This window comes from Muntiacus reevesi, chromosome 3 (genome assembly GCF_963930625.1).
Source record: "Muntiacus reevesi chromosome 3, mMunRee1.1, whole genome shotgun sequence".
Lineage (NCBI taxonomy): Eukaryota > Metazoa > Chordata > Mammalia > Artiodactyla > Cervidae > Muntiacus > Muntiacus reevesi.
The window spans coordinates 184,216,137-184,243,580 of record NC_089251.1 but is presented as its reverse complement, the minus strand read 5'-3'; the positions used below and the strand labels follow the sequence as shown (position 1 = coordinate 184,243,580).

Sequence of the window (27,444 nt, the reverse complement as noted above, 5' to 3'; positions counted from 1 at the left end):
CTGGTCCCTGGAATGTTCCGAGGCCTGGACAGTCTCTCCCAGCTGTGCTCCCTCATTTGCTCTGGCTGGTGCTGCAAGGGTACCAGTCTCTAATCAGGCATGTGGCAAGTATTTAGGGACCCTCAATTATGTACCAGGCCTTGTAGGTGCGGGGATGCAGGGTAAACAAGACAGTTACAGTCGCTGCCTGCTCAGCATTTAGTCTGGTTGGGGAGGCAGATGTTAAATAGCTATTTGACAAATGATCTACAATTTGAGGAGAAGAGACAAGTAGCAGATCCTGCGAGAGCCTAGAACATGGGACCCTGCCTGGTCTCTTGAGGAAATGATATTAAAACTGAAGGACAAGCAGGAGTCAACCAGATATCGCGAAGTGGAGAGGGGAGGAGAAACCCAAGAGACACCCGTAGGAGGAAGGGTACAAAGACCCACCAGCCTGTGGTTTTTAGTAACAGCAGCTGAAACATCCAACTCATGCTCGTCACACTTACAGCTGCCTGCCTAGTGAATGCAACGAGACTACCACGGAGAAGTATTAAAGCAACCTAGAACAAATCTTGGTGCTGCAAATACATACATAGGAAAAGAAAAATGGCCTGCATAGTTGGCAGCCACACATGTGAGCGCCTATAACCTAAGTCATTGGAGAAACCTGCCCACAAATCTAGGACACCTCCATCAAGCAATTCACACACACACACACCATATCAGAAGGAAAAATAAACAAATTTTAAGGAAAAAAATTTTCTTTTGATTGGTTTCCAAGAGGGCAGAGTGCTTCTCTGGTGGCTCAGTGGTAAAGAACACGTCTGCCAATGCAGGAGATGTGGATTTGATCCCTGCGTCAGGAAGACCCCCAGGAGGAGGAAATGGCAACCCACTCCAGTATTCTTGCCTGGAAAATTCCATGGACAGAGGAACCTGGAGGGCTACAGTGCATGCGGTCACAAAAGAGTTGACACGACTGAGTGACTAATCGGCAACAACAAAGAGGGCAGAGGATCGGGGCTGTTGTTCCCTTAAAGACCAGGTGCTTCCCATCCATCCCGAGGAAGAAAAGGCCCACTCCCTGAGCTGTATTTGAAATAGTAAGTGATCTGACATAATGGCAATTTACTCCCCTTACTTAACATGACGAAATTACAGGGTTTCGCAATGAGTAATCTACCTGATGAGTAACCTACCTGATCAGACGTGGTACATCTGATCCATGTGAATAAGCACGGGACAATGATCCGATCACATATGCCTGTGTTGGCGAAGGAACTAAAAAGGCTTCGGAGAAGAGGCAGCCCTCCTGGAAACTTTTTACAAGCAAGTAAAAAGGTAGGAGATCAGACTAGAGAAAAATCTTTCCCTGATGAGGAGCCAGAAGGGATAAGCATAGTGGTCTTTCTGTGAGCCCATAACCCATACCCCCAAGAGAACACGCTGGTAGAAATTAACAGAAGATGTGGAGCATAGGACTACAAATGATCATTTCTGTAACTCTCATTTAATGAACCCCAATTATTTCCCAGAGAGGGTGCTAAGTACTTACGTTATTGCTAATTTTCACCACCACCTGTGAGTATCATTTTATTAATTTCTCTTTACAGCTGAGAACCTTAGGCTTGGAAATAATGAGGTTAAATAAACCTAACTTGCCTATTTTCACACTCAATAAAAACTGTGAAAATAATTTTCCCACTCAATAAAAACTGTGAAAATAATTTTCCCTAGTTTATACTCCTAAGCTCTATTCTCATTTCATATCCCACATTGGACCAAGGATGGTAAGTTCTTTAGAATCTGGACAGTATCTGTTAGAATTCTCTCACTAACAAACCATTGCTGGGCACATAGCCTTAAAAAAAGGACTTGCATTTTATAGTCAGCAAAATGATTTCCATGGTGCTCTGACAACTATCTCAAATACGAGGTCTATGTCCATCTGTGATACACTCTGGGCCTTTGCATCTGAGGTATAATGTGGTATGACTTGCCTTTGGAAGCTAGCAAATCTGCAACCTAAACCTAACACCCCACAGAGGGTCCAATATAAACGAGGCTTTTTCTAAATGCCTACAAAAATCTGAGCATTAAGACAGACTCTCTCAAAATTACTTTTGTTGCTGTGAAGATATTCGTTTCTGCTAAAAATATGGTCAAGGTGCCTGCAAGTCACCTGGAACATTTTTGGCAGCAACAAATTAAATGCTCCCTGAGACATGCTGATGTTAGTGGAAATGAATACTCACATCAATCTTCCAATAAATAAGGCCTAAGATTTATCAGTTGGGACAGCCTCATCAGATATGTGTTTTGACTTCTTATGGTTGGAGCAGTCAGCTAAATTTTAGCTCGATCAATTACAGCTCTTGAAACAGGGACACAAGTTTTAAACCTATTAGAGTTTTAGATAGGAAACAAATTCCATTACATACAGTAGCTCACTGTTCAAAAAAACGTGGTTATGTACCAGTTAAATCATGTTTCCCCAGTACACAGTGATCCATCTATGCTAATTTCTACTTCTAGAACAAAGAGATGCCTGAAAGACAGCTACGTACAGATATTTATGGAGAATCCAATGAGTGCAAGCCATACATTGGATGTTGTGGTCCTTGTTCCTGGTATCCTCTGTTCTTTTTTTAAAAAATATAAATGTTTTGAATAAATATATTTAGGGTTTCTGTAACAAATAAAAGATATGCCAATCAATTTGTCTAAGATGTTTCTCCTCATAATAGAGATCTTTGGTTATCACTGTTTTTCTAAACTATACTTTTGCCTCACTAGCTGTAAAATTCTATGGCTAAAGCCTTTTGCCTAGTCTTCAAATGGCACAAATAAGAACACTGGGAACAGACAACGGTCCAAGTCTTACAAAAGAGGAAAAGAAATGAGGAAATGTGTGAGAATGATTCTAGAATGGCATTCACATGTCTTAACACGTCACTTGCCTTGAAAAGAAAAAGACCCATGACTTTCAGAGAGGACATTACAGTTGTGAGATCACCACCTATCCAATAGGAATATAGACAGTAAATGGTAGATTGTATTTCATTTGGAAACCGTAACTGGCAGAAATTCTACCTTTATGAGGGACAAGCTGAAAGAAGAGTCACTTGGAGGCTCCATCAATACACATTTTTAACAAAACAGGGGGAAGGGGAGAAGAGGAGCTCAGCTCCTCACAACTACTGTGTCCTGATTTGAAGGAGAAATTTTTATTTCTTTACACTCTAACCTGCGATTAGCTAACAAAAGGGGCAGAAGGGGTTAACTGAGATACCAACAAGTAGTCAACTGATTCTACCTTGTGAACATATACCTGTATTTTTTCAAAAAGAACGATGCATACCATGATGGAAAGCAACAAACAGCAGAATCCTCAATATACTGTTAGATAAATGCAGTGCCGCAGAGAATAATACAATGAACACATCAGATACATCCAAATGCTACACTCCTTCAAAGTAGTTACCTTGGAAGGATGATTCTAATACCATCCACATCTCTCAGAATCCCTGCATTAGTAAGACCTTTAAGAACCAGTGAAAATTATTTCTGAACGTTAAATCTATCTCCATTCAATAGTTTTCCCTGCATCTGCAAAGTACTTATGACATGGAGTAGACTTGGCCCTTAAGCAGCTTACAGTCTAGAGAAAGGTATGGATGAATGCAGAGGTAACATCATTACATTACCAGCCCTTAATTAATTTCAGTTAATATCCTTGCATTATTTGTACATACTTGTCTTCTTCTATTAGACAGTTAAACACTTCTGGGAGCAGAAACCATGTCAGTTATCTTTGTAGCCCTTCCAATGGCTGGCAGAGTAATCTGCGTATAGTGAGCAATTAACAAATGCTGGTTTAGGGAGAAATGTCATATTACTAAATTATCACACTGAACTCAGCAAAACTTATAAGGCAATTTGGCCTTGAAACCTGTTCAGTCACCGAAATACCTAAACAATCTCTCCTAAACAAGTTATACAGGCAGCATTACATGGAGGCTTGGGTTCTGGGGTGTAAGAACAGCATAAGCCCAGCTCATTCCCAATTACTAAGTGCTATATATCAGTAATAAGCAGGCATGTAAAACATTCATAAACATTCATTGCTATTGATTAAACAGGAGAGAAATCTCTCCTTTAATCTCTCGATCTAGCCTACCAGCTAACCAAACTACAGTATGACCCTATCAGGTAATTCTGAAGCTACCATTGGGAGTCCAGATGGTAATCGACGTGTTCATCCACACTGATGAACCCAGCAACAGAGCACCCGGAAAGGTGCTACTGTCATTAACCCAGGGCAATCCCAGACAGAAACATTCAGCTTATTCAGTTTAGATAGCAAGCTTCTCTATTCCTGGTAATGATACAAGAAAGATACTAAACACTGAAAACCAGGTTGGAACATGGTTGGCTGATTAGATCATGTAGTAAGCAGCAAAAAAAAAACCCCAAAGTTTTTGATTGCTTATCTTAAAAGGTTAGACTAAAAGATAAACTATATGTTATCCTGCTGTGATGCTTTGGGGATAATACAGAAAATAGGAGTTCATTAAAATGGCATAGGAAATGAGCAACTGGTAAGGATAATATATAGAGCAGGCAATAACATTTAAGTGCAAAAGGAAAAATGAGGTTATCTATAAATCCAGGTTAATGTGCTACTCTGCAGAGAGCAGACTGTCTGCTCCCTGCTGCCCTTCCTAATAACACATTCATTTCAGAACAGACTGTATCTAGCACCAGGAAGCAATCAAGCATGGACAAAGAGGACAAATTCAGAAAGTCATAGCTCTACGGACTAGAACTGTGTTATCTAGTAAAGTAGCCACTAGCCACATGCGGCCATCTTTAAATTTAATAAAATTTTGAAAACATTTTTAATAAAATCTTTAAGAATTAATAAAATTTAAAACATCATTTGCCAGCTCTAACAGTCATATTGTAAGTGCTCTTAGCCACATGTGGCTAGTGGTTTATCATACTGGACAGTGCAGACAGTATTTCCATCACTGTCCTTCTGATGGACAAAGCTAGACTTAAAGTGAACATTCCTATTGCTCCTATAGACCTGATGACAAATTCAGAATCGAAGTTAATAGTCTTACCCATGAAGAGACACCCAAGATGACTGATCTGCTTATTTTACTGAATGTGTCCTAAATTAGAGACATTCTGGGATATACACAAAGTCTGGACATCCTTACCAGCATAGGCTTTTTCCCCCTACTCGTTCCCCCTCCCCTCTGCCCTTGGTGTGGGGAAAGAGAGAAAACAAAATAGTAGGGGATCAGAAACTCCTCAATTTAAGTCTCTTACCCACGAAGTTGCATAAATTGCCAAAAACAAATAGATTTTAAGAAGCACCTCCGTCCCCCAGCCCTCTTTCCTTTTAAATAAAATCCTAGAGGCAACTGAAAAGAACAGGAGACAGAGTGGAAATTCAAGAAAATGACTAAGGACAAAACGGATGATGATCCTGAATTACCGTTCCAGGACACACAGGGGGGAAAGAGCCACAAATCAACAACTTCCCCAAAACACACAGTGGCCACGATTCAACAAATCCACATTAATTTTTCAAAGCTACCAAATGCCAGAAGCCAAATGATCTGCTACCAACAATTTTTATTTTTTTTGCTACCAACAATTTAAAGCATTGAGTTTTCACCAGGATCTAGTTCATGGGCAAATAAAAGAATCACCTGAGTCACCTTCTGGTCATACAGCATCAGATACCTGAAGACGGCTGGTCCTCAGACAGAAAAAGCGAAACGAGATCAACGACAGTAATAAGACTCTACTTATTAGGACTTCTCTGTATAGCCTTTTAAAGATGAGATTAAAATACACTTTTTGGTTTAGAGAGTTTACATTATATTTCCTAAAAGCAAAGAGATTGAACCCAGAACTAGGAGAGAAAGAGCCAGTTGTCTTCAGACAGTGGCGTCTATGTAAATGCTCATTCCATCACGGCTCAAACATTTCCTTGCTCCTTTGCTATGCTACAGCTCTGAGATACACTGACCGAAATGTGATCTCTTGGTGACAGAACAATTTGAACACGAGCTAAAACGTAATCAGAACATAGGAAACAACAAAACTGATCACCGATCAGCTTAATAGCTCATCTATGTGTGGGAAGGGGGCGCTGCAAGAATGATACTGGAAAATGTAAGCCTTAAAGTCCTGCTTCAAAAATGCATGATGTTGCTGTCTGAATGGTGACTGCAGGCCCAGGAGGGTGGCCGTGAGACAGCGCTAAAGATGATGCAGTACTTGGGATGGAAGAAGCCGGCGAGCTGCGGCCCCATTTCATCCTGATGAAGGGACAGCACAAGAACTGGTCCTCTCCTTTCCATACCTGGGACATTTCAACCTCTACTCAGATGCAGCAGAGTTGCCATCAGGAGTTATAAAACCTCAGGGTCTCCTCCCTGCTCCCCAGCCTTGCCTCCCACAGTCATGCTTGGTGTTTGATTTCCTCCTCTCTCAGCACTCCAAAATAGAAAAGCAAGTAACAGCTTGACCCTCTGCCCATGGAAAGGCTGCACTTTTGGGTCACTCAATCCAACTCATCTCTCTCAAGGAGAAAATCGCCCGATGCACCTACGGAAGGCGGGGAGCTATTTGTTTTAACCTTGAGAACTCACATTCCCTCCTCTTGATGAGGACAGTCACTGGTGACTGTTTAAGCGAGCAGGTGAAGAGTAAAGCTCTCTAGGCCCAGAAAGCATCCTGAGTCAAGTAGGCAGCTGATCTGAAACCTACCCAATCTGCAAAAATCTGTTCTCCCTTTCAGACACACACAGCCCTACGGAGTGTGTAAATATAACCCGTGAATTGTGCCAGCAGGTCACCATCACTTCACACAGCGTGCACCAGAGTCTAGTTGATAGGAGTCTGTAGGGAGTGTGGGAAACGGGGGGCTGGTCTGGCTCTGACCACAGGGTAGGGCTGAGGCATACCTTTTGGTCTTCTGGAATGTCCATTCTTCTGCTGCTCATCTTCCTCGTTAATGGTGAACAGGCCAAGGGGGACTGGCCTTGCATGGGTCTTCTTCAGTCTCTCTTGTCGGAGAGCTGTAGCTGATCCAGGCATACCGCTGCGACTTGCTTTTTAATTACTAGTATACCCAAAGTGTATGCTTATATAATTGCAGCTCCAGGAAGCCGCTAGTTCCTAAGCTGCCGGTTCATTTGAGCACTTGTAATAGATCCCCTATGGGGAAACAGTGTGCAAACAGCTGACAGATACTACCAGCCTCCTGGCAACTGAGGCCCTGCAGATCCCCCTCACCTAGCAGCGCCCCCTCCCCTCCCAGCCCCCTCCCACTTACTCCTCACAGGAACGTGTGCTGGCTCAAGCTCGCTCGCTCACACACCCACACCCACACCCCCCCACTCTCTCCTTGCAGAAAAGCCCTGCGAAAGGCACGCAGGGGCCAACGCTTCTCTCCACTGCCTAACCTGCTCAGTCAGATCCCAGCTTCTCCTTCCTGCTCGGCACCTTTTCCCAGCCTTCCGCCTGCTTCCACACAGAAAATACTCAGCACGCAGCAGAGAAGGGGAAGCAGGAGATGCTGCCGTGAACAGTTGCCCTGACAACCCTGACATATCCTAATCGAGGAGGGCTGGGAGCGGCTCCATCTTCCTGGTGGAGCGGCGGCAGCCAGCCGGCTGGGATGCTGGTCCTGGGAGCTCGCCAGCAGAGGGTTACAGCGCGAGGAGGCCGCGGGCAGCTCCCTCTCCCTCGCAGCGGCAGGAGCAGCAGGAGGGGAGGAGAAATGTCGTTCTGCTTGTACAGGCAGCGGTGGACTCCCTAGTTGGGGAAAGGGGCTCCAGGTGAGACTGCTTTTGCTTCTTTGGGGGACCAGATTTTCCATCGTAACGATGTTTGTGAGCCCCTGGATGAATGAAGGCTTGGCTGGTACCCTCCAGCTCACTTCACACTCGGTAACACATCCCAGTTTCCCTGACACTCTTAAGACCCCAGAGTCTGTATAAGTGCAGGTTTGGAGCTAACTGTCACGAGGACTAGCCTGGCCATGTCCCCGAGACTCTCCACTGAAGACAGGCAGGGGAGAACCCTGCCTGTTCTCACAGAGACCACAATCTGAAATATCACTTCTGCAGTCATGCTGAAGGGACACAAATGAGACACTACGATCCTCCAATGGGCAACAAGCTGCCTTGATTATATCCAGCAAACTCCCCCCAAATCCTACCGCTTTGGGCAACTCCTTACTGGCAGGGCTGAGCAATTCCCAACACTTGACCCAATTCTAGCTCTTTTTTGGACTGATTTCTCCAAAGCACACAATCATGTGATTATTGTTTTCTCCTGAAATCATCTCTCTCATTTTATGAGACTCTCCATTTCTAGGCTGCTTAAAATTCATGCTGTGTGCAAAAAAACCTAAATATATAATAAATGACATTAAAATGTCAAACTCCAAACTAAGAAAATAATCTTTGTTCTATTTTTTTCTGCCTTTTAATGAAAGTTGGCTTAGAAAGTCTGTAGCCATCCTCCCGCCCCCAGCCTACTCTCTCACTTTTTCTCAATCCCTAAACTTACTATGGACTTCCACTCGCCTATCAATGCAGGAGACTCAAGATATACAGGTTTGATCCGTGGGTCAAGAAGATCCCCTGGAGAAGGAAATGGCAACCCACTCCAGTATTCTTTCCTGGGAAAACCCATGGACGGAGTTTGATAGGCTACAGTCCACAGACTCACAACTAAACAACAAACTTACTTATCTAAGAGGGGACCCAGGGGTGTTAAGGCAAGGAAGACATCCTATCTAAATCCTTGGCATGGCAGAGTAACTTCAGACAATTCACTACCCTCCTGGTACCTCAGTTTTCTCTATAAAACTGGGTTGATGACATCATTTGTCTCACAGGATTAGGGGCAAGGTTTAAGTGATGCTGGTGCCAGCAGAAAAAAAGTGCTTAATAAATATCAGCTGCTTTAATTATATTTTATAATACATTTTTATAACTAGTTCGCTTTTGCATCATAATTATTTAAGGTGTTTTCAGTTCAACTGTCAACTGCATCTAGGAATCCTTCTGCTTTTTATTTACTTATACTGCCCAGTCTAGGGGTGGAAATGTACTAAATGGTTAGCAAATGCCTGCTGGAAAAAAAACAACAACAGAAAAATCTTCAGAAATCTTTCCCTCCAAAGGCTGGGAGATTTAATTAATGCATTTTGATTTGTGGCTTAGAGAAATGTAGGAAGTTTCAGATATGCGGTTTATTTAAAATCATGTTAACCTATGACATAGGAATTTGGAATAAAAGACGAAAATGAGCTGAATGGGTCTCAGAAAGCATCTCAATCAGCATCATTTTACATTCAAGGAAGCCCAGACCCAAGAATGAAGTTCCTTGCCCAAGTCAAATGTTAGTTGGCAGCAAGTCTATGATGAAAAGTTAGATTCCCTTCTTCCTACTTCAATCTTCCTTCTTATAAAAAATTCTTGACCCACAAGGTTTAAAATCCCAGATCCCTCTACTCCAACTTCTACAGAGAGGGCAAGATGTGGACAGGAAAGAAAATGCCTTGAAATAAACAGTGGATACAAACTGGTTAATGTATTTCCATAACCTTCTATAATTGGTAAGCTTTTTTCTGGATTAAAGAATTTTTTATTTCCTAATTATTTTTCTTTAATCAGATGATTAATAAACACAGGTCAATTATCATACAGAAACATATCTGAAATATTTTCAAATCTATTTTCGTTCCTTCTTGAGAATCAGACTGGTACTTACAAAAGCAACATCCACACAATGTATAGTTGAAACTACCTTTTGAAAGAGAAAATGAAAATCAACGTCTTGGGCAAATGACAGATTTCATTCAGAAAATATTCGTCATATCAAATATAGCTAACAGCTTCTGATCATCACCACTGAGTTTAATAAAACTACTACTGAAAGAAGAAATAGGGATCTTCTTCTCCACCTTCTAAATAAAAAACTGAAATGACAATATTTATTCGTTGTCCTAGAAGAACAAAAAATTTTTCTAAGAGTGGCTTTTGACCTCTGCAGGTATCCATTCATTACTTTCGATGATGATCTCAATCACTTTATGGGAGAAATGCAACAGCAAAGCAAATACTATCTAGCATTTAAGTTGTCCAGACAAGATTACAAATTTCAGGAAGGAGTCCTCCTTGAAGTCTGTGGCTGCACTCAAGGTTCCCAGCAGAATGAAGGCCCTGGGGAAGAGAGCTCACAGGACAGCCCAGCTCCAACACTCAACCCAGGCAATCAAGAGTCTCCCTCTTCCGTGAACTTCACTGCAATACCCCTCAGGGAGGGAGATGGAATTGTTCCTGCTCTAGCCCGAGGGGTCTCCTGGAAAATTTCGATTTGTCTCAAAATGTGAAAACCACTAAAATGGCTGTTTGGTTTTGCTTTAGTTTTTAAAAGAATACAAGTTATAACCATTTTTTGGGGGGCGGGGGGAAATGAGAACCTACCGAAGGAGGTCAGAGATTGCCACCGTCACTCAACTCATAAGGCAGTGTGGTCACAAGTGTAGGTTTATAATAAGAACCCATCTGCTGGCAACATGTTCAACTTCCTGCCCGACACTGTGCCAGGTGCGTTAGATATGTTATCTTGAAAGTCAAAGTGTTAGTTGCTCTTTGGGACCCCATGGACTATAGCCTGCCAGGCTCCTCTGTCCATGGGATTCTCCAGGCAAGAATACTGGTGTGGGTTCCCTCCTCCAGGAGATCTTCCTGACCCAGGGGTTGATCTTGGGTCTCCCACATTGCAGGCAGATTCTTCACTATCTGAGATACCAGGGAAGCCCCAAGATATTTATTCAGTTGCACTGGGTCTTAGTTGCAGCATGTGGGCTCTAGTTCCCTGGCCAGGGATCGAACCTGGGCTCCCTGCGTTGGGAGAGCAGAGTCTTAACCACTGGACCACCAGGAAGTCCACAAAGTGAAAGTCGCCAGGCTGCTCTGACGATGGGATTGTTCAGGCAAGAATACTGGAGTGGGTTGTCATTCCCTCCTCCAGAGGATCGTCCTGAGCCCGGGATGGAGCCCGGGTCCTCTGTACTGCAGGTGGATTCTTTACCATCTGAGCCACCAAGAAAGCCCACGTTTCCTTGGTTAGTTACAGCTGCCCCGAGAGAGAGGAGCTGTGACTTGACAGATCAGGAGACGGAGGCTCAGAGAGGTTCGAGTGACATAGCTCGTTAAATCACCGAGTCAGAATTAAACTCAGGCCCATCAGCTCTAAAGCCAAGATGCTTTCATCCTGCTGCCCTGTGGATCCTGACTCCAAAACCCACGACGGCACAGTCACAGCTGTGACCAGTCACAGGAAAGCAAACAGCTCAAGATCAAATAATTATAATAAAGTATTTTTTCCTACCCATGAAGGACACATTTGTTACCCCATTTAAGACACAGGGATACATTTGAGATTAGTTTCCTAAGTGCTCAAACCCAGCTTTTTACAGATACAGAGGTTTAAGTTACGCAATTGCAGGACTGCCCCGGCTTGATCCCTGAAGGGGCAGAGCCTGAGGCTATAAACTTTTCCTTTTTACACTCTGACCCAAAATGAAAGCAAATGTGAAAAGGGGGAGAGTGGGACCTTAAATTAATATTCCCAGAATTAAAAGGAATACTACTCTGAACTTCTTTACTGTTCTCAGCACTAATAGGCATTTTCAATTCAACATGTCACGACTGTCCTTGCCTCTCGCCTACAGATACAGGAGCTTCATTCAGTTCCCATGGGAATGCAGGCATGTAGACTTCCAAGAATCAATCAGGTTTTACAAATGCTTTGTTTAAACTGTTAAAATAGTAACTGATGTAGTAACAGAGACGCCGTACAAATGAGACTAACTGGTGCAAAAGGGTAGATTCTACAACTAGCCTGGCTTTGTACAGAGAAAAAAATATTAGCAGAAAAAAATCACAAAATGTACTGAAAAATCATAGGTGGAAATGGTACCACTCATCATTGCTATGAACCAAACAGGCCAATAGGACCTTGAGCAACTGCTGTTCCCACCCTACTCCCACAGTACACAATGAATTTATGTCTGTCTTTCTACTCTGGCTGCCTGGCTGGCACCAAACCGTGAGCATGCAACAGTTAAACCTGCTGATCTGCAGGAGAGTCAGCTCATGACTGGGGCCTCGTCGTGATGTTATATAAGAGAGTAAACACATGTAGGCACACGCATCCACACATACCCTTCAGGCTGCTGCTCGTATTCATGCTACCCGAGCTTTTGTGACCACAAAACTGGAAGACAGCGCAGCTCCTGAGTGCATCTAAGAATTTCCTCTTGCAAAGAGAAATCTGCTTAATCAGTGAGAAAACATACTTAGATTTTCCTTTCTGAAAGCCTAGGGAGCTTGACAAAAACATTACAGAAATGGTAAAGGGGCTGATTTGCACTAATCAAGGACTGTAGTTGAAAACAAAAATCACTACTGCTGGATCACATGGCCAGTCACTGGTAAATTACAGTTCTATATCCATATAAGTTACTTTCCAGGGGGGCCCAGAAGTGCCAAAATGCTTCCCCACATTTCTATATTTGCGGAGACTATTAATTCTTCAAAACTACTAGATTTCAGTAATCTTTTAAATACTTTATGCATCTCCCCAAAGTAAGCAGCAATTTACTGCAAGCAGGAGCTTTAGAAATCCATATTTTAATGTAATTAAAAAAAAAAAAAAAAAAAACACCTTACCTGGTTTGAAAACGACAAAGCCAGCATAGGTGGATGTGAAATCAAAACAACTCCTAGGGAACAAAAAGTCCCAGCTGGTTCTCTGCCATCCCCTTCCTTGAAGTTAAATGGCTCCCTTACAGTTTCCTAGAATGATGCTACTTCCTGATGGCATCTATGCCATAAAGGCACAACATTCTGCCATCTTGCAGCATTAGGGAGAGCTGGACAAAGAAATACTACACAAAGGCAGACTGACGCTATGAAAGGAAAATAAAGCAGGTTTGCTTTGATCTTCTGTACCACCTTTTGTTAACAGGTTTATTAGAAAAAGAACTTCCCTGATAGCTCAGTCGGTAAAGAATCCGCCTGCAATGCAGGAGACCCCGGTTCAATTCCTGGGTTGGGAAGATCCCCTGGAGAAGGGATAGTCTACCCCCTCCAGCATTCTTAGGTTTCCCTTGTGGCTCAGCTGATAAAGAATGTGGGAGACCTGGGTTTGATCCCTGGGTTGGGAAGATCCCCTGGAGAAGGGAAAGGCTACTCACTCCAGTATTCCGGCCTAGAGAATTTCACGGACTATGTAGTTCATGGGGTTGCAAAGAGTGGAACATGACTGAGCGACTTTCACTTAGAAGAAAAACAGTCAATAGTACCCTAGTAGTTAGGTGCCATCAACCAAGGAGTACCAGGTTCCCGCCATGCCTTTTGTAACATTTCTATTAATCTTTGCTGCATGAACACTTCATGGTGCTAGCAAAGTCCACTTTCCCTTGTCTGCTCTGTCATAAATGTGAAACCCGGAGGGATCATTTATCTGATTGTAAGTTACAGATATTAAATTTTCTTTAACACCCTCTCCTAAACATTAGGTATCACTAGCTAAGTTGCAAATGTTATAAAACGCCACATTAAACTTTAACCCAGTACCATATGCTAGAGAGCCTTTGGGCTTTCCTGTTCATTATTCTCAGTGGTAATACTTTATTAATATACACCACATGGGCTTCTGAATTCCTTGACAGAAGTTAAAATGCTCATGAAAGGTCCTTTCCTTTAATAGGGACAGCCTTATGAGCTTAGACACCAATTTTAGAGATTCAAAATGAGGCAAAGAAATCAATCATTGGATTCAATAGAAGAATGAGACAGATGCCCAGAGCAGTGTTTCTAAAAATTACCCAATCCATCACTGGTCTATGAGCAAGTTACATGTTTAATTTTTGAACCATACAATTAGAAAGACAAGAAAACTAAGAACCAGGTTCCTCATTTTTAGGAGTTTTGGTAAAACATCAAAGACACAAAATGAGGTGCTCTGGCAGATGACACCGGAGGGCAGGCAGGTGCCAAGCCACATAATTGTTCTCCCAAACAAGGACAGGGGCGTCACTGAGGAGCGGTAATGTGTCATCCAGATGGGCCCGTCTGGGCAGCTGTGGTTGGATGGGCAGGAAGGAACAAGGAGTGGGACTTAAGAAAACCTTGTCACATAATAACTGTGTCCACGTGGAGAAAAGGGATCTCAAGCAGTGGCTGGGAGAAGACAGAAATACAAGAACTACTCATTCACTTTTTTTATCCAGGCACCCCCCGGCATGTGGAAGACTTACGCAGGGGAGTGAGCATGGGTATACCAATAGTCCAAATAAAAGCTGAGATGTAGGCAGTGGGAAGAAAAGGAGGGTAATGTTTTTATGAAAGATGCAGATGAGAACGAGGGTTTTACATCTGCAGAAAAACACAGCTGAGCGATGGTTCGAATCAGGACCAAAATGATCAGCGGTTTGAAACAATGGACTGTAGCTAAAGAGATGGCTTTAGTTGTGATACATATGAACACTCCTTGTACTAAAAAGGAACAACTGCAGAGGTACAAAATGAAGACCCACCCCAGCTTCAGCAGACACGAGGGAGGAGGGCCCTCGGACAGGAAGCTTCCCACATCTCAGCGTGACGAGGCAGGGCCCATCCTGACATCCTCACGGGGGACAGCAGCGCACAGCCGGCGTGCTGGGTCAGAGGAGCAAGCCTTCTGCATTTCCTGGCCCTCAGATCCCACGGTCTGAGCTCGACAGTTCAAATGGGATGACAAATGAGAACCTATTCAGAAAAGCAGTTAAGACTTACAAAGACTCGAGCCTGTAACATAGGAGGATCTTTGGGGAAAAGTACATTTTCTCTGGAGAAAATAGGACTCTGGAGGAATAAACAGAACGGATTTAAAGGCGAACTTTTAGTGTAGTTTAAGCACACAGGCTGAGGTTGGGTGATTGGAAGTTACCAAAAGTAACAGCACCGAGGATAGTCACGCACAAGCACCGATCCGGGGTGATATGTTGGGCTCATGCATGGTACACAGGTTTGAGTTTCAGACTCTAGAGTCCCTTCTGATCCTGACATTCCGTGACCTGATGAAAGTGGAAACTCAAGCTATATCTTCAGGGAAAACAGTCGGACCCAGAGAAAAAGCCCAAGAGAGGTTCAAATTACCCTCTTCCTTGCTGTCGCTGACTCTCCACACCTAAACTTCACAGGGCTTCACTCTGTAGGCAGCTCTGCAGCCCTATTGCTTTACTCATTCAGCTGATGCCCCCCAGAGGTTTCAGACCTAAAGCTAAATAATGAAAACAACGGAAGCCTCCCTCAGTGGGTGTTCGGACAGCAGAGGCCCAAGCCACGATTCCTGCAGCTGCAGCTTGCAGACCTCCCTCTTCTCCCACCCACCCACAACTTACTGAAAGCTACTGGGTGAAAAACTGGGGAAGGGGGCGTAAAGGTGAATAAGACATACACGTTTTCCTTTCATGACACAATTTATTTCGGATGGCTCACGGTGGCTGTGTGACTTGCGAGATGAGACCTAAAGGTTTGTGAGTGAAAAAGCAACAAATATAAGCCAATTCAGTTTATTACTTTGTGGACATTTTAAGGCGAAAGACAGTCCTAAGTCTTTAGGTCAGTGAAGAACACAACAGCTCAAGAACAATGCGTTTCAGACTCTGAAACCTAGCATTCTGACCTAGACTATATCTGCCTATATAGCTGCCTACAGAGTGAAGCCCTGTGAAGTTTAGGTGTAGAGTCAGCGACAGCAAGGAAGAGGGTAATTTGAACCTCTCTTGGGCTTTTTCTCTCGGTCCGACTGTTTTCCCTGAAGATATAGCTTGACTCTGACCTAGACTCTGACCCCTGCACCCCCGCAATCCTTACCTTCTGTTGCTCTTCCCAATTCTCCTAAAACAAAACCTGACATCAATTGGGTTTTTTTTTTTCCAATTTAGGAAAGTTTAATATCCTCTTTTAACTGTAAGATTAAAATTTTCTCTCAAAAAGTAATTTAAGTGTTTTGCCAAGGGTAAACCCTTGGTTTTCTTCCTGTCGGTCGATGTATCAGTCAGGGTTCGGTTTCGTGTCTTTGGAAAAATATATAACATGTAAAATATATATGCTAAGTCACTTCAGTCATGTCTGACTCTTTGCGACCCTATGGACTGTAGCCCACCAGGTTCTTTCTGTCCATGGGATTTCCCAAGCAAGAATACTGGAGTGTGTTGCCATTTCCTTCTCCAAAATATATATAAAGAGATTTATTTTAAGGAAAAATAGCTGCTGCAGCTGTGGAGGCTGACAAGTCCAAAACTGTAGGGAAGGCCAACAGGCTGAAACTCAAGCATGACTTGTATGTTACAGCCTTGAGGCAAATTCTTCCTTCTCTGGAAAATCTCAGTTTTCACTGATAGCCTTCAATGATAGGATCAGACCTTCTAGATTATCGAGAGTAAGTTTCTTGATAAAGGAGGAGATATTTAAAGTCAACTGACTGCAGATATGATTAACATTTACAAAATACCTTCACAGCAACACCTACTCCAATGTTTGACCAAACTGGGCCCTGTAGCCTGGTCAGGTTGACACATAAAGTTAACCATCTCCGTCAGTGACCCCAAGATGAGGACCCTATTCCCACACTGAAATAAAGCATGTCAGAGGACTACCTGTCAATGATCATAACCTTCATTGAATAGACTGGAATACTATCTACTCAAATCATTTCCAATATTGCAATGCTCTATGAAAACAGTATTCATAAACTGGACACCACAGAACAGATTAAATCTCCCTGTATTTTCACTTATGATTTTTCACTGAGAATCCAATACAGGTTGGCTTCAAAGCATCAAATTTTTTATCATTATAAGAACAAAACAGCCTGGTTGTCTCAAAAGTAAATGGTCTAGAAAGTACAGATATGAAACTTAAAGAAATCCTTCCTACTGTTTAAATTAGAGGAAACTACAGTATGTAGATATATTTGGAAGGAGAGAGAGTGAAATAAAACACATTTTTCATGAGAAGATAAAGTGTACACAAAGGTTTAAGGTACTAAACTTTGCATAGTTATTGATTTATTTGTTAACTAGAGCCAACTCTGACCAAAGACGAATTATACAATTCTTTGGCACAGTTCTGAAATCAACCTAGTGGAAGGAAGTAACAAACAAATGCTGAAGTATAAAATGCTGGTGGGCAAGTTTAAGGTTTGGTCATTTTTATTCAGTTGAAGGTTCCCAGTGAAAAGGATTAGCACATCCATTATAACTGTGTGCAACCAACCAGAAGCCTAAACCTAAATTATACAGGTACAGACTTCCCTGGCGATCTAGTGGTTAAGACTTCACCTTCCAATGCAGGGGGTACAGGTTCGATCTCTGGTCGGGGAGCAAAGATTCCACATGCCTCAGGGCCAAAAAACCCAAACATTAAAAAAAAAAAAAAAAAAGGCAGCAATATTATAATAAACTCAATAAAGCCTTTAAAAATGGTCCAAATCTTTAAAAGTAAATAAATTATACAGGTAAGGGAGAAGTATACTTGGGTTAAATAGCAAGCCCAGAAGCTTTCAAAATTTGCAAGGGCTAAATAAAAAGTGTCCCTAATGCATCAAAGTGTGTGTTAGTCCCTGAGTTGTGTTCAAGTCTTTGTGACCTTGTGGACTGTAGCCTGCCAAGAATTCCTCTGTCCATGGGATTCTCTAAGCAAGAATACTGGAGAGGGTTGCCATTTCCTTCTCCAGGGATAGAAACCGGGTCTCCTGTATCGCAGGCGGATTCTTTACCATCTGAGCCACCAGGGAAGAAGCCCAGTGCATCAATAATCACTTAAAAAAAAAAAAAGATATGAAGTACTTCAATGTAGATATTACTAGCAATCCAATTTGTTTTTTGATAAATACAGTTTCTTTTTGTCTTGCCTAACCTAGGGCTATTAAGATTTCAGGGGGCTCTTATATAGAGATAAATAACATCTCAGAAGGATGGATGAATTAAGGACACTCAAAGTACCCCGAAACCTCATCTCTAAAACCTTTTACCTTACACATCCATGTTCTAAGCCCTCATTTTAAAACTCATGTACACTTCAGACAGGCTACTGAGGAAGGATTACAATGCCAAATGAGACTTGGCAAACTTCCTAAAATATCACCAACACATCATTCTGCCTTTTTATCGTAAGGCAAAATAGCTACACTTCCATTGTTAAAGGTACTAAAATTTTGGATGTATTAAAAAAAAAAAGGGCTGTTCCAGATACATGCAATAGTGTAGAAAGGAATCAACCTCATAATAAAAATCTGTTCCCCCTCTCAAATTTTTTTCTTGCTGGAGATAGTATTACCTGGGCTCCATAGGCACAGAGGAAGAGACTCACCCTGAACCCCTGAAACAAGAGGCACCCATGTCTCCCTAAAGTGCAAAGCCAGGGTGCATCCAGTTCAGTATAAAAAGACTTTGTCCTTGCTTTGTGTTTACAAACCAAAAGAGGGCGGTTTACATAACCAAAGCTGTTTGCTTTCAAAATAACTGCAATACTGAAAATTGTTCCATGAAGTGTTTTCAGGTAGGTACCTCAGTAATAGAAAACCACGTGCTCTGTACAGAAAAAAGTCATCATACACTTCAGAGCAGTGTGAACTCAACTTCACGGGTGTCCAAGAGCCATGCGCCGAGTCCTATTTCTGAACCAGCAGCCAGATTTAGAACAGCCCTTTTCTCTTTCCTCCTGACATTCTATGCTCCTCCTCTTCCAAAACCTTCTTGAATGACTCCTTAATCGCCTTCACAATGACATGAGGTTCTAATCATGTGTATGGTTTAGACTTGTGTTGTACAAATTGGTGGATGATGGGGACTTTTTTTTTTCCCCTCCATGCTCAGAGTAGCATGCAAATGTAAATAAACAAGATGACATTCTCAAAGCTGACTACTTCGGATACAGCTGGACTACCAAGAAATTCAATTAGAAACACCAAACTAGTGTTCTTTCCCATGAGGCTTCATTGGATTATAAGACTATGGCATTTGTCCTCTCATAAGTCTCCTGAACAAAAATAGCTCCATCTCTCTTTTCTCTATTTTCATACTTTCTTTCTACTGTACAGCTATTTCTTCAACTTGTATTTTACCTTCTGATTCTCAGCCTGGGACTTAACACAAAGTCTCTGGACAAAGCATGTGGATGTATCTTGCTATATATCAACAAGAGCATCTTCACAGAGATAGTAGATGGTAGGAAGCCACTGGTGCAAGATAAATTAATGGGTTTGTTCCAGTGTTAAGCAAATTATACAATAATGTCATTTACAACTTTTTTCTCTGAAGAATGATACAAATTTTAATAGAAGATGGCAAAAAGCATATTTGTTCAATTACCACAGCATCTACTGTATACAAAAAGACAATCTGAAGGCATCTAAACCCAGGATCCCTTGGAGGAAGTGACATTTTAAGATTTACTAAGTTATTTTCAAGATATACAAATCTAAATTACAAGGTGAAGGAGATAGTGTTCTCTTAGGGAAAACGTCTCTGCACATGTGCATGTCTCACTCTCTCAAACACACATACGCATATCACACAACCAGAACTGGCCTTGTAAATGGAGCCTCTGCAATTTAAGAAAGTCTCATGAAATTCAATAGGAAACTGACAAATAAGACAGCTTACTGATTTTTCTCTTCCATGTCTGTACTTTGAAGAAACCCAAACTTTCTTATGGAAGTTTGCAGAAGGCAAGCTGTATATGCTTCCTCTATTTTCCTCGTAGTGAAAGTCGCTTAGTCATGTCTGACCCTTTGCAACCCATGGACTATACAGTCCATGGAATTCACCAGGCCAGAATACTGGCGTGAGCAGTTTTTCCCTTCTCTAGGAGATCTTCCCAACCCAGGGATTGAATCCAGGTCTCCCACATTGCAGGTGGATTCTTTACCACCTGAGCCACCAAGGAACCCCAAGAATACTGGAGTGGGTAAGGCTATCCCTTCTCCAGGGGATCTTCCCAACCCAGGAATCAAACTGGCATCTGCTGCATTGCAGGTGGATTCTTTACCAGCTGAGCTAAACATTAAATGAAGTGACTGTGACTTCTTAAGGATATAACAAACCTGGCAAGTCCATCTTTGTGGTTTGAAAAGAATGGAAGTCCACCTTTCATGTAAAGTGCAATAATCCTATAGCAATCACACTTTAAGAACATGTAGAACTATAATATGTTAATAAAAACACATTTGAATACCATAAAAAACAAAACAAAAATAAGCCAAGATGGGCTGGCATGGCTGTCTGACTCAATTACAACACAGTCCATGAAGCTCACAGGCCGGGGTGTCACCACCTTCTCCTGGGAGGTTGCGTCCAACACTGCAGCAGGTGAAGAGCACCCAGGTGCTTTGATGATGCTTCCCATGCCTGGGACAAGCCAACGGCCCTCTGATCACAGCAGCTGTCAAGCCTGAATCAGCACTATATTCGAATCTCTTATTACGGAGGCTTCACAATTAGAAAATTTGCTTAAGGGAGAGATTTAGCATGCCAGGGTCCACAGTGTCAGGGTGATGCAGTACTAATCCTTAATAGTCATGACCACAGTAATTATAACACTTCGTGCCTGTGCTGTGTCAGACACTGATATGTTCGACGTGCATGAACTCATTTAATCCTCACTCTATGAAGCTGGTACCAATCTCTGTTTTAAAAAGGAAGAAACTGAGGAATGGTCAAATAACTTACCCAATTTCCCTCAGCTTGTGGGGGTGGGGAGTAGAGCTGAGCTTGCAACCCAGGCAGCCAGAGCCCAGAGTCCTGGCATAAAATAATTTGTTGTTGTTCAGTCACTAAGTCATGTCCAATTCTTTTGCGACCCCATGGACTACAGACCACCAGGCTCCTTCCTCCATGAGATTTTCCAGGCAAGAATACTGGAGTGGGTAGTCATTTCCTTCTCCAGGGGATCTTCTCAACCCAGGAACCGAATCTGTCTCTCATATATTGGCAGGCAGATTCTTTACCACTGAGCTGCCTGGGAAGCCCCAGCACAAATAGTTTAGCATTATCCCTAAATAATTGGGCAGTCAATTTTGAGAGTAAGACTATATGTCTTCCCACGTGCTCAGTTTCAGTATAATGTTGAAGAAAAACAACAACAACAAAAAAGATACTCTTCTCCGGGGATCATGCCATTGTATCTCCCCTACTGTCCTTTCTGTTTTGGCCTTGGATTTTACAGTTAAGCAGACATCAGCTACAAGGAGCAGGAAAGAGACCAGTTCTGCCAAAGGTAAGCCCTCTTGGAAAGGGCTTCCAACCACAATGGATGGCACCGCAGGGCCTTGCAAGCACACACAACTGCAACTCAGGTGTCTCTAGAGGTTCTGACACAACAAAGTCAGAGATGGTCAGTGAGGTGAGGTTCAAAGCCACAGATGTGAATTGTACTGTTGAGAAAAATTGCAAAATGAAAAGAGCGGAGCTTACCAGACCAAGCCTTCGGTCCAATACCACGAATGAGGAAAAAGAAGAGGTGAAGGAAAGATCAGCCCAGAGGGCACTGGCGTCAGGTCAGGTATGAGATGGGAGGGGAGAGCATCAAGGCTAAGGTCATCCTGGTGCCACGTATTTACAGACGGAAGAAGCAAGAGCTGGTCTCCAGCTAGGCACCTGATGATTAGGGTTCATGGGTCACCATGAAGATCTCTGGGAAAAGTATGTAATTTTCTACAAAAAGAACCCTTTAATTATCTACCCGAAACTGAACTTTGAGGAGGAGGAAGAGGAAGGCAGTGCAGCAACTGAGCCAAGTAGACAAAAAGAAAGCTAATTACCTAACCGTGTGTCTACCTGAGCATATTCAGACAATAAAGTGCATAAGTATGTCCCAGGATATGTGTGTACATATACTTGGCTATTCAAGTGGACTCATACCCATAGTTACTTCTCTTTCCTTAAAAAGAAAATGACTGGGCTAAAATAAAAGAGTAAGCTCAATAGTTTGAGGGCAGTAGCTGTTACAATATTCTCGGTGGTTTTCATAAGATACACCCAACACCTCCAAATTAAACCTAAGAAAACTGGAAGGGCATTAAGTAGAAATGAATTTAAAGTAGTTCTCAATCTTGACTGCACACTGGAAACACCTGGGGAATTTTTTAAAATACTGGCACCTGGCTCCCCCCTAGAGATTCTCGGGTAATCGCCTAGGGTGCAGCAAGGGTATCGAGTATTTACAAGGTCCCCAGGTGATAGCCAACTGAGGCTACCCAAGGCGAGTGAGAACCAATGATCTGAACCAATGACGCTCCAGCACATGACCTTGTGGCAAGGACTGAGCTATATTTAGATAAACCCAGCAGGGCTGTGGGGTATACTACCTTAAAACATCTACAGTGAAAATAAACCGACCCAGCAGGAACGATGGAAGCAGCCAACCGGGCCCTGTTTGGTATGTCTGCCACACTAAAGACGTCAAGAGCTTCTGGGAAACAGAAGCCTGCCTGGATTAAAACCTTGAAAGGCAGTCAGTGTTTTCACTACAGCCAATTATTATGCACATTACTGTCCACCCAAACAGGCCTTGTGGTGGGTTATGGGAACACTAGAAGAAGGGGGGTTCCTTCTAGAATTGCACCTTGGAATTTCAACTTTTCCTAGACTATAACAATGGTGTCAGGGATACAGGTTGTATACGTGGAAAGTTATGCCATGGTAAAAGATATTTCTGTGTGCCACAAAGCCAGTTCTAAAAAGGAGACTTTTAGAGCATAAAAAACTCACAGGAGAAATTAAGACATCCCAAATTTCAATACTCTAAACTGAAAAGTATCACAGTTTTACTAAATATGCTTGCAAAGCCCAGTTCATAGATACCAAATGCATTTCACTCAGCTTCCTTTCTGCTTCATTTTGCATTTCTACATTCATCTGCAGCAACATGGACGCAACTAGTGATGATCATACTAAGTGAGGTAAGTCAAAAAGAGACAAATAACATCGCATGTGGAATCTACAATATGCCACAAATGAACCTATCTACAAAATAGAAATAGACTCACAGACAGTACAGACTTGTGGCTGCCAAGGGGTGGGGGGGTGGGAAGGAGGGACTGGGAGTTTGGGGTCAGTAGATGCAAACTATTACATATAGAATGCAATGAATAGACAACGAAGTTCTACTATATAGCACAGAGAACTACATTCAATATTCTGGGATAAACCATAATGGGAAGTATAAAAACAATGTATATGTGTTTATCACTGAGTCACTTTGCTGCACAGTAGAAATGAGAACACTGTAAATCAACTATACCTCATTAAAAATCTTAAAAAACTGGTTCTTCTAGAAAAGAATAGCCTGAACATCGTACACATTTCGCTTACAGAACCTTAGCCCATGCTTAGTGATTAAAGGTCCAAACACATTATCAAGACTTTTTACAAAGCTCTACAAGTACACTTCAGTAACTAAAAACGGATACTGAGTTGGACAATATAAATTCTGCCAACAAAGAAAACAAGTTACAGTAATACTTCCAATTTTCTTACTGCAAAAAAAAAAAAAAAAAAGTTCCAAATTCTGGAAAGCCGTATTTCCGGGGGTTGGAAGACAGACAGTAAGCAGGGAGAAGAGAACTTGGGCTAGAATGGGTTGTGCTGTATGACACTCCTGTTCATCATCAGCTTCAGGATGCAGACTCCACAAGAAATAAATACTACGGAAAAAAAGAAGCCGACGACATTTGAGCCAAACAAATCCTCATTATACCCTGGACTCTGGGAGCACCTCCACAGGTTTTCCTGGTTCAAGTGAGTATCAAGTAGTATCCCGAAGGGCACCAATTTACTTTGAGGTGACTACATTGATTTAGTCAAAGAACTGGGTGCAATGTCTAAAAACCAAAACTAAACAAAGTAACAACAAGTATTGACCAAGATGCAGAGCAAGTAAGACTCATATACACTGCTTGGAGGAAGGCAAGACTGCACAGCCACCACAGAGAACAGTTCATCGGTTTCTTATAAACGTGTAGTTACCTACGAGTCAGCAACTCCACTCCCAGGTATTTCCCTTAGATAAATAAGAAAACTTTGTACCTAAGTGTTTGCAGCAACATTTATTTCACCAAAGCCTGGAAATAGCCAATGTTTCTCAATGGGTAGATGGATTAATCCGTGGGACTTCCTTAAAATGGCAAACCAGCAACAAATACTGATACCCCCAACACATTCGAATCTCAAATGCATTATGTTAAGCGAAAAAAATTCAGACTCAGAAGTCTACATGTAGGATGCCACTTTTATGACAATCTGGAAGAAGCAAAACTAGGGTGGTGAGCAGATCAGTGGTCGCCAGGCGTTAAGGGCAGGAGAGCTGGATCACGGAGGAGCCGCACGAGGGGATTTTCTGGAGTGAGAACTCTTCTGGATCATTACCATAGAGGTAATTACATGACTATACATTCGACAAAACTCAATGAATCACACCCCCCCCAAAACAGTAAGCTGTGTGCAAATTCAAAAGTTTTAATAAGAAACATTTCAAGCATTTTACAGTTTTTCTTTTCACCAGTGTGTTTTATGGAGAGTCTTTTAAATTGGCTACCTTTACTTCCCAACTGCTAGTCTATTAATCCCATAATCTGCTACACCCCCCACTCTGAAATGCCCCAGCTCTGGGGGTGGTCACCGACTACCCAGTCACAGGCTGAGTGCTTTCTTTTCAGCCTCTGAATCCTTGACCGGCTCATCCCTCTCCCTTGACTGGTACAGCACTGCTCAATTATGCTTCTCCTAACCTTCTGGCTTTCCACCTCCTACCCTTGAAGTGTTCTTACCCCCTTTAAGTTTTCCTTTCAGAACCTTCCTCATTTTCAAGGCCTCCATTACATTCCCCTTATGGAATGAATCTTCCTAGAGTCCCAACCTTCATTTTCTTCTTATTCCCACCCTTCCAGGTGTCCATTAAATATTTTACTTGCATCTCTCCCTTGCAGCTCAAATCTCTGTGTTTAAAGCAGATTTGTCTAGTTCTCCCACCAAAGCCAGGTCCTCCTCATGACTATATTCATGCCACCCTTAAACAAACAAACTGAACTCAAACCTGGAGTATAAACTTAAATGTCAATGTTTTACCTGCATCCTTGGACACATGCCTCTAGAGAATCTTGAATTAAATCATTCTCTTCCCACTTTCACTGCCACGCCATAGTGCCAGCCCAATGCCTGCCCAGGAGATTCCTTCAGGAACTTCAAAGCTGGTCTGTATGTCACCACGTGCGTCCTTCTTAAGTCCCTCCCCTAGTTTACAACACTACTTCAAAATGAGGATCACGTGGGTACAACACCAATTCCCCTCCTGATCGCCAGAGATTTGGCTGATCTGCCTGACTACATGTATGTTCCTCATAAACTCCCTCCTCCCCTTGCCCCCGAGACCCTTCCCAAAGCAGCAAAATTCAATCAAGGGAATGGCTTTCCTTGATGAAGGGACCGTACACTTCTAAAATGCACGGCTGAGCACTTGTGCCAGACCTTGCTAATCAAGCTTTCAAGATCCACAGGTAGAGAATTACCTAATTTATCGCACTTTATCAAGATATGTTATCCTTAGGAGTCATCAACAGCTTCTCACTGCCTGCAGAATCATGGACTAACCTCTGAGCTGGATCACTCAACAACACGGCCTCAATAGCCTTCATTCCTAATCCGTCTTCTAGATTTTTTCACGCTGAGCTTCACACGACTCACTAGGACCCAAATTTTGATCTTTTCCACATCTGCACCTGTATTTTTTTCTCCTGCCCCCATTCAACTTTATATGTCATTTACCTATTTTAAAAGTTTAAGTTAATTACTACACCCAGTACATCCTCCCTGATGAAAGGCCACAGCTTAGAAGTAACTCTTTCTTCACTGAACTCCTTATAACCCTGTAATTATTTGCTTGTGGGCTTTGTTTTTCTTTTGAAATCTAAGGATCATGTCTTTATCAACCTTTCAGTCACCATTATGTTTTTGAGAAGGTACACATTTCTTGGTTAAATTATTCTAAACCTTAATATTTTCAACTCATATTAATAGACTTGAGTTTAAAAGAAAAAACAAAAATAGCCCCAGGGACTTCCCTGGTAGCGCAGTGGATGAGAATCCACCTGCCAATGCAGGGGACATGAGTTCGATCCCTGGTCCGGGAAGATCCCACATGCCACGGAGCAACTAAACCTCTGTGCCACAACTACTGAAGCCTGCATGCTCTAGGGCCCACAACTACGGAGTCACAACCACTGAAGCCCACGCAGCCGAGAGCCTGTGCTCCGCAACAAGAGAAGCCACCCTCAGTGAGGAGCCTGAGCCACCACAACCAGAGACTGGCCTACATGCAACAAAGAAGACTCAATACAGCCAAAAAACCCCTACAAATGATTACTTTTCATGCCCCAGGAGACGAAGATGTTAGAATTCTTTTTTACAGAACATGCCAATGTAAATTAGTGATTCACACACATGCCTAACTAATGCATCAATTAAATGTAGGTTCCTGAGCCCACAGGCCTAGTCTAATAATACTTCCTTTCTACTTAGCAAGATGTAAATGTAAGAATGAGCTAAAATATAACAGGGAAAAAGTTATCTATTCCCCTGAATGAAGCATTATTAGCTCTAGGATGTGAATTTCAAAATGGATGAATTTAATGCCATCTGAACCCCACCTAACAATTTTCATTTGCAGACCCTGAAATCTAAGATCTTAAATACCACTTTATAATTTGGAAAAAACGCAGTGAAGAGTCATGAACAAGATCACACAAAAGGTCAATATTATTCCTGCTAAAGAGAGCTGCTGCTGCTGCTAAGTCGCTTCAGTCGCGTCCGACTCTGTGTGACCTCATAGACAGCAGCCCACCAGGCTCCTCCCCGTCCATGGGATTTTCCAGGCAAGAGTACTGGAGTGGGGTGCCATTGCCTTCTCTGGCTAAAGAGAGAAAAAGCCCAATTTCAGGTTCTAAGTCATTTCCCCCAAAGGAGTGTCAACAGATTTCAGAGGTTATCGGTATGAACTTATCTTCAGTCTATGAAAGTGTGCTCTCATGGATTAGTCAAGAGCAGCTCTAGATTTGGTTTTAATTCAATAGACTTTTTTAAAGGAAGTTATTAAATTGACAAATTAGCTCTGCACACTCACTTTCACAGTTCTTGAGCACTAGTATAAAATTAAATACACAAAGCCTGGGCAGAGGCAATTTCGTGAATTTCAGTCTGCTACACAAAATAATAACCTGAATAGACTTGACATCCTCTAGTGGTGAAACCAAAAACTTGTTTCCAGGTCAATTATTTTGCTCAATTCTTGCCTACATTTAAATGGA

The 27,444-nt window shown here is 42.4% G+C and overlaps 1 protein-coding gene and 1 non-coding gene across 3 annotated transcripts in view; both read right to left on the bottom strand.

Annotated features, from left to right (window-relative positions):
• Positions 1-27,444, bottom strand: part of MAP7 (microtubule associated protein 7) — a 170,903-nt gene that overhangs the window by 140,214 nt on the left and 3,245 nt on the right. The gene's annotated exons all lie outside the window — the stretch shown is intronic.
• Positions 10,902-10,974, bottom strand: TRNAG-CCC (transfer RNA glycine (anticodon CCC)). Its single transcript has one exon. It is a non-coding gene; the product is annotated as a tRNA-Gly (tRNA).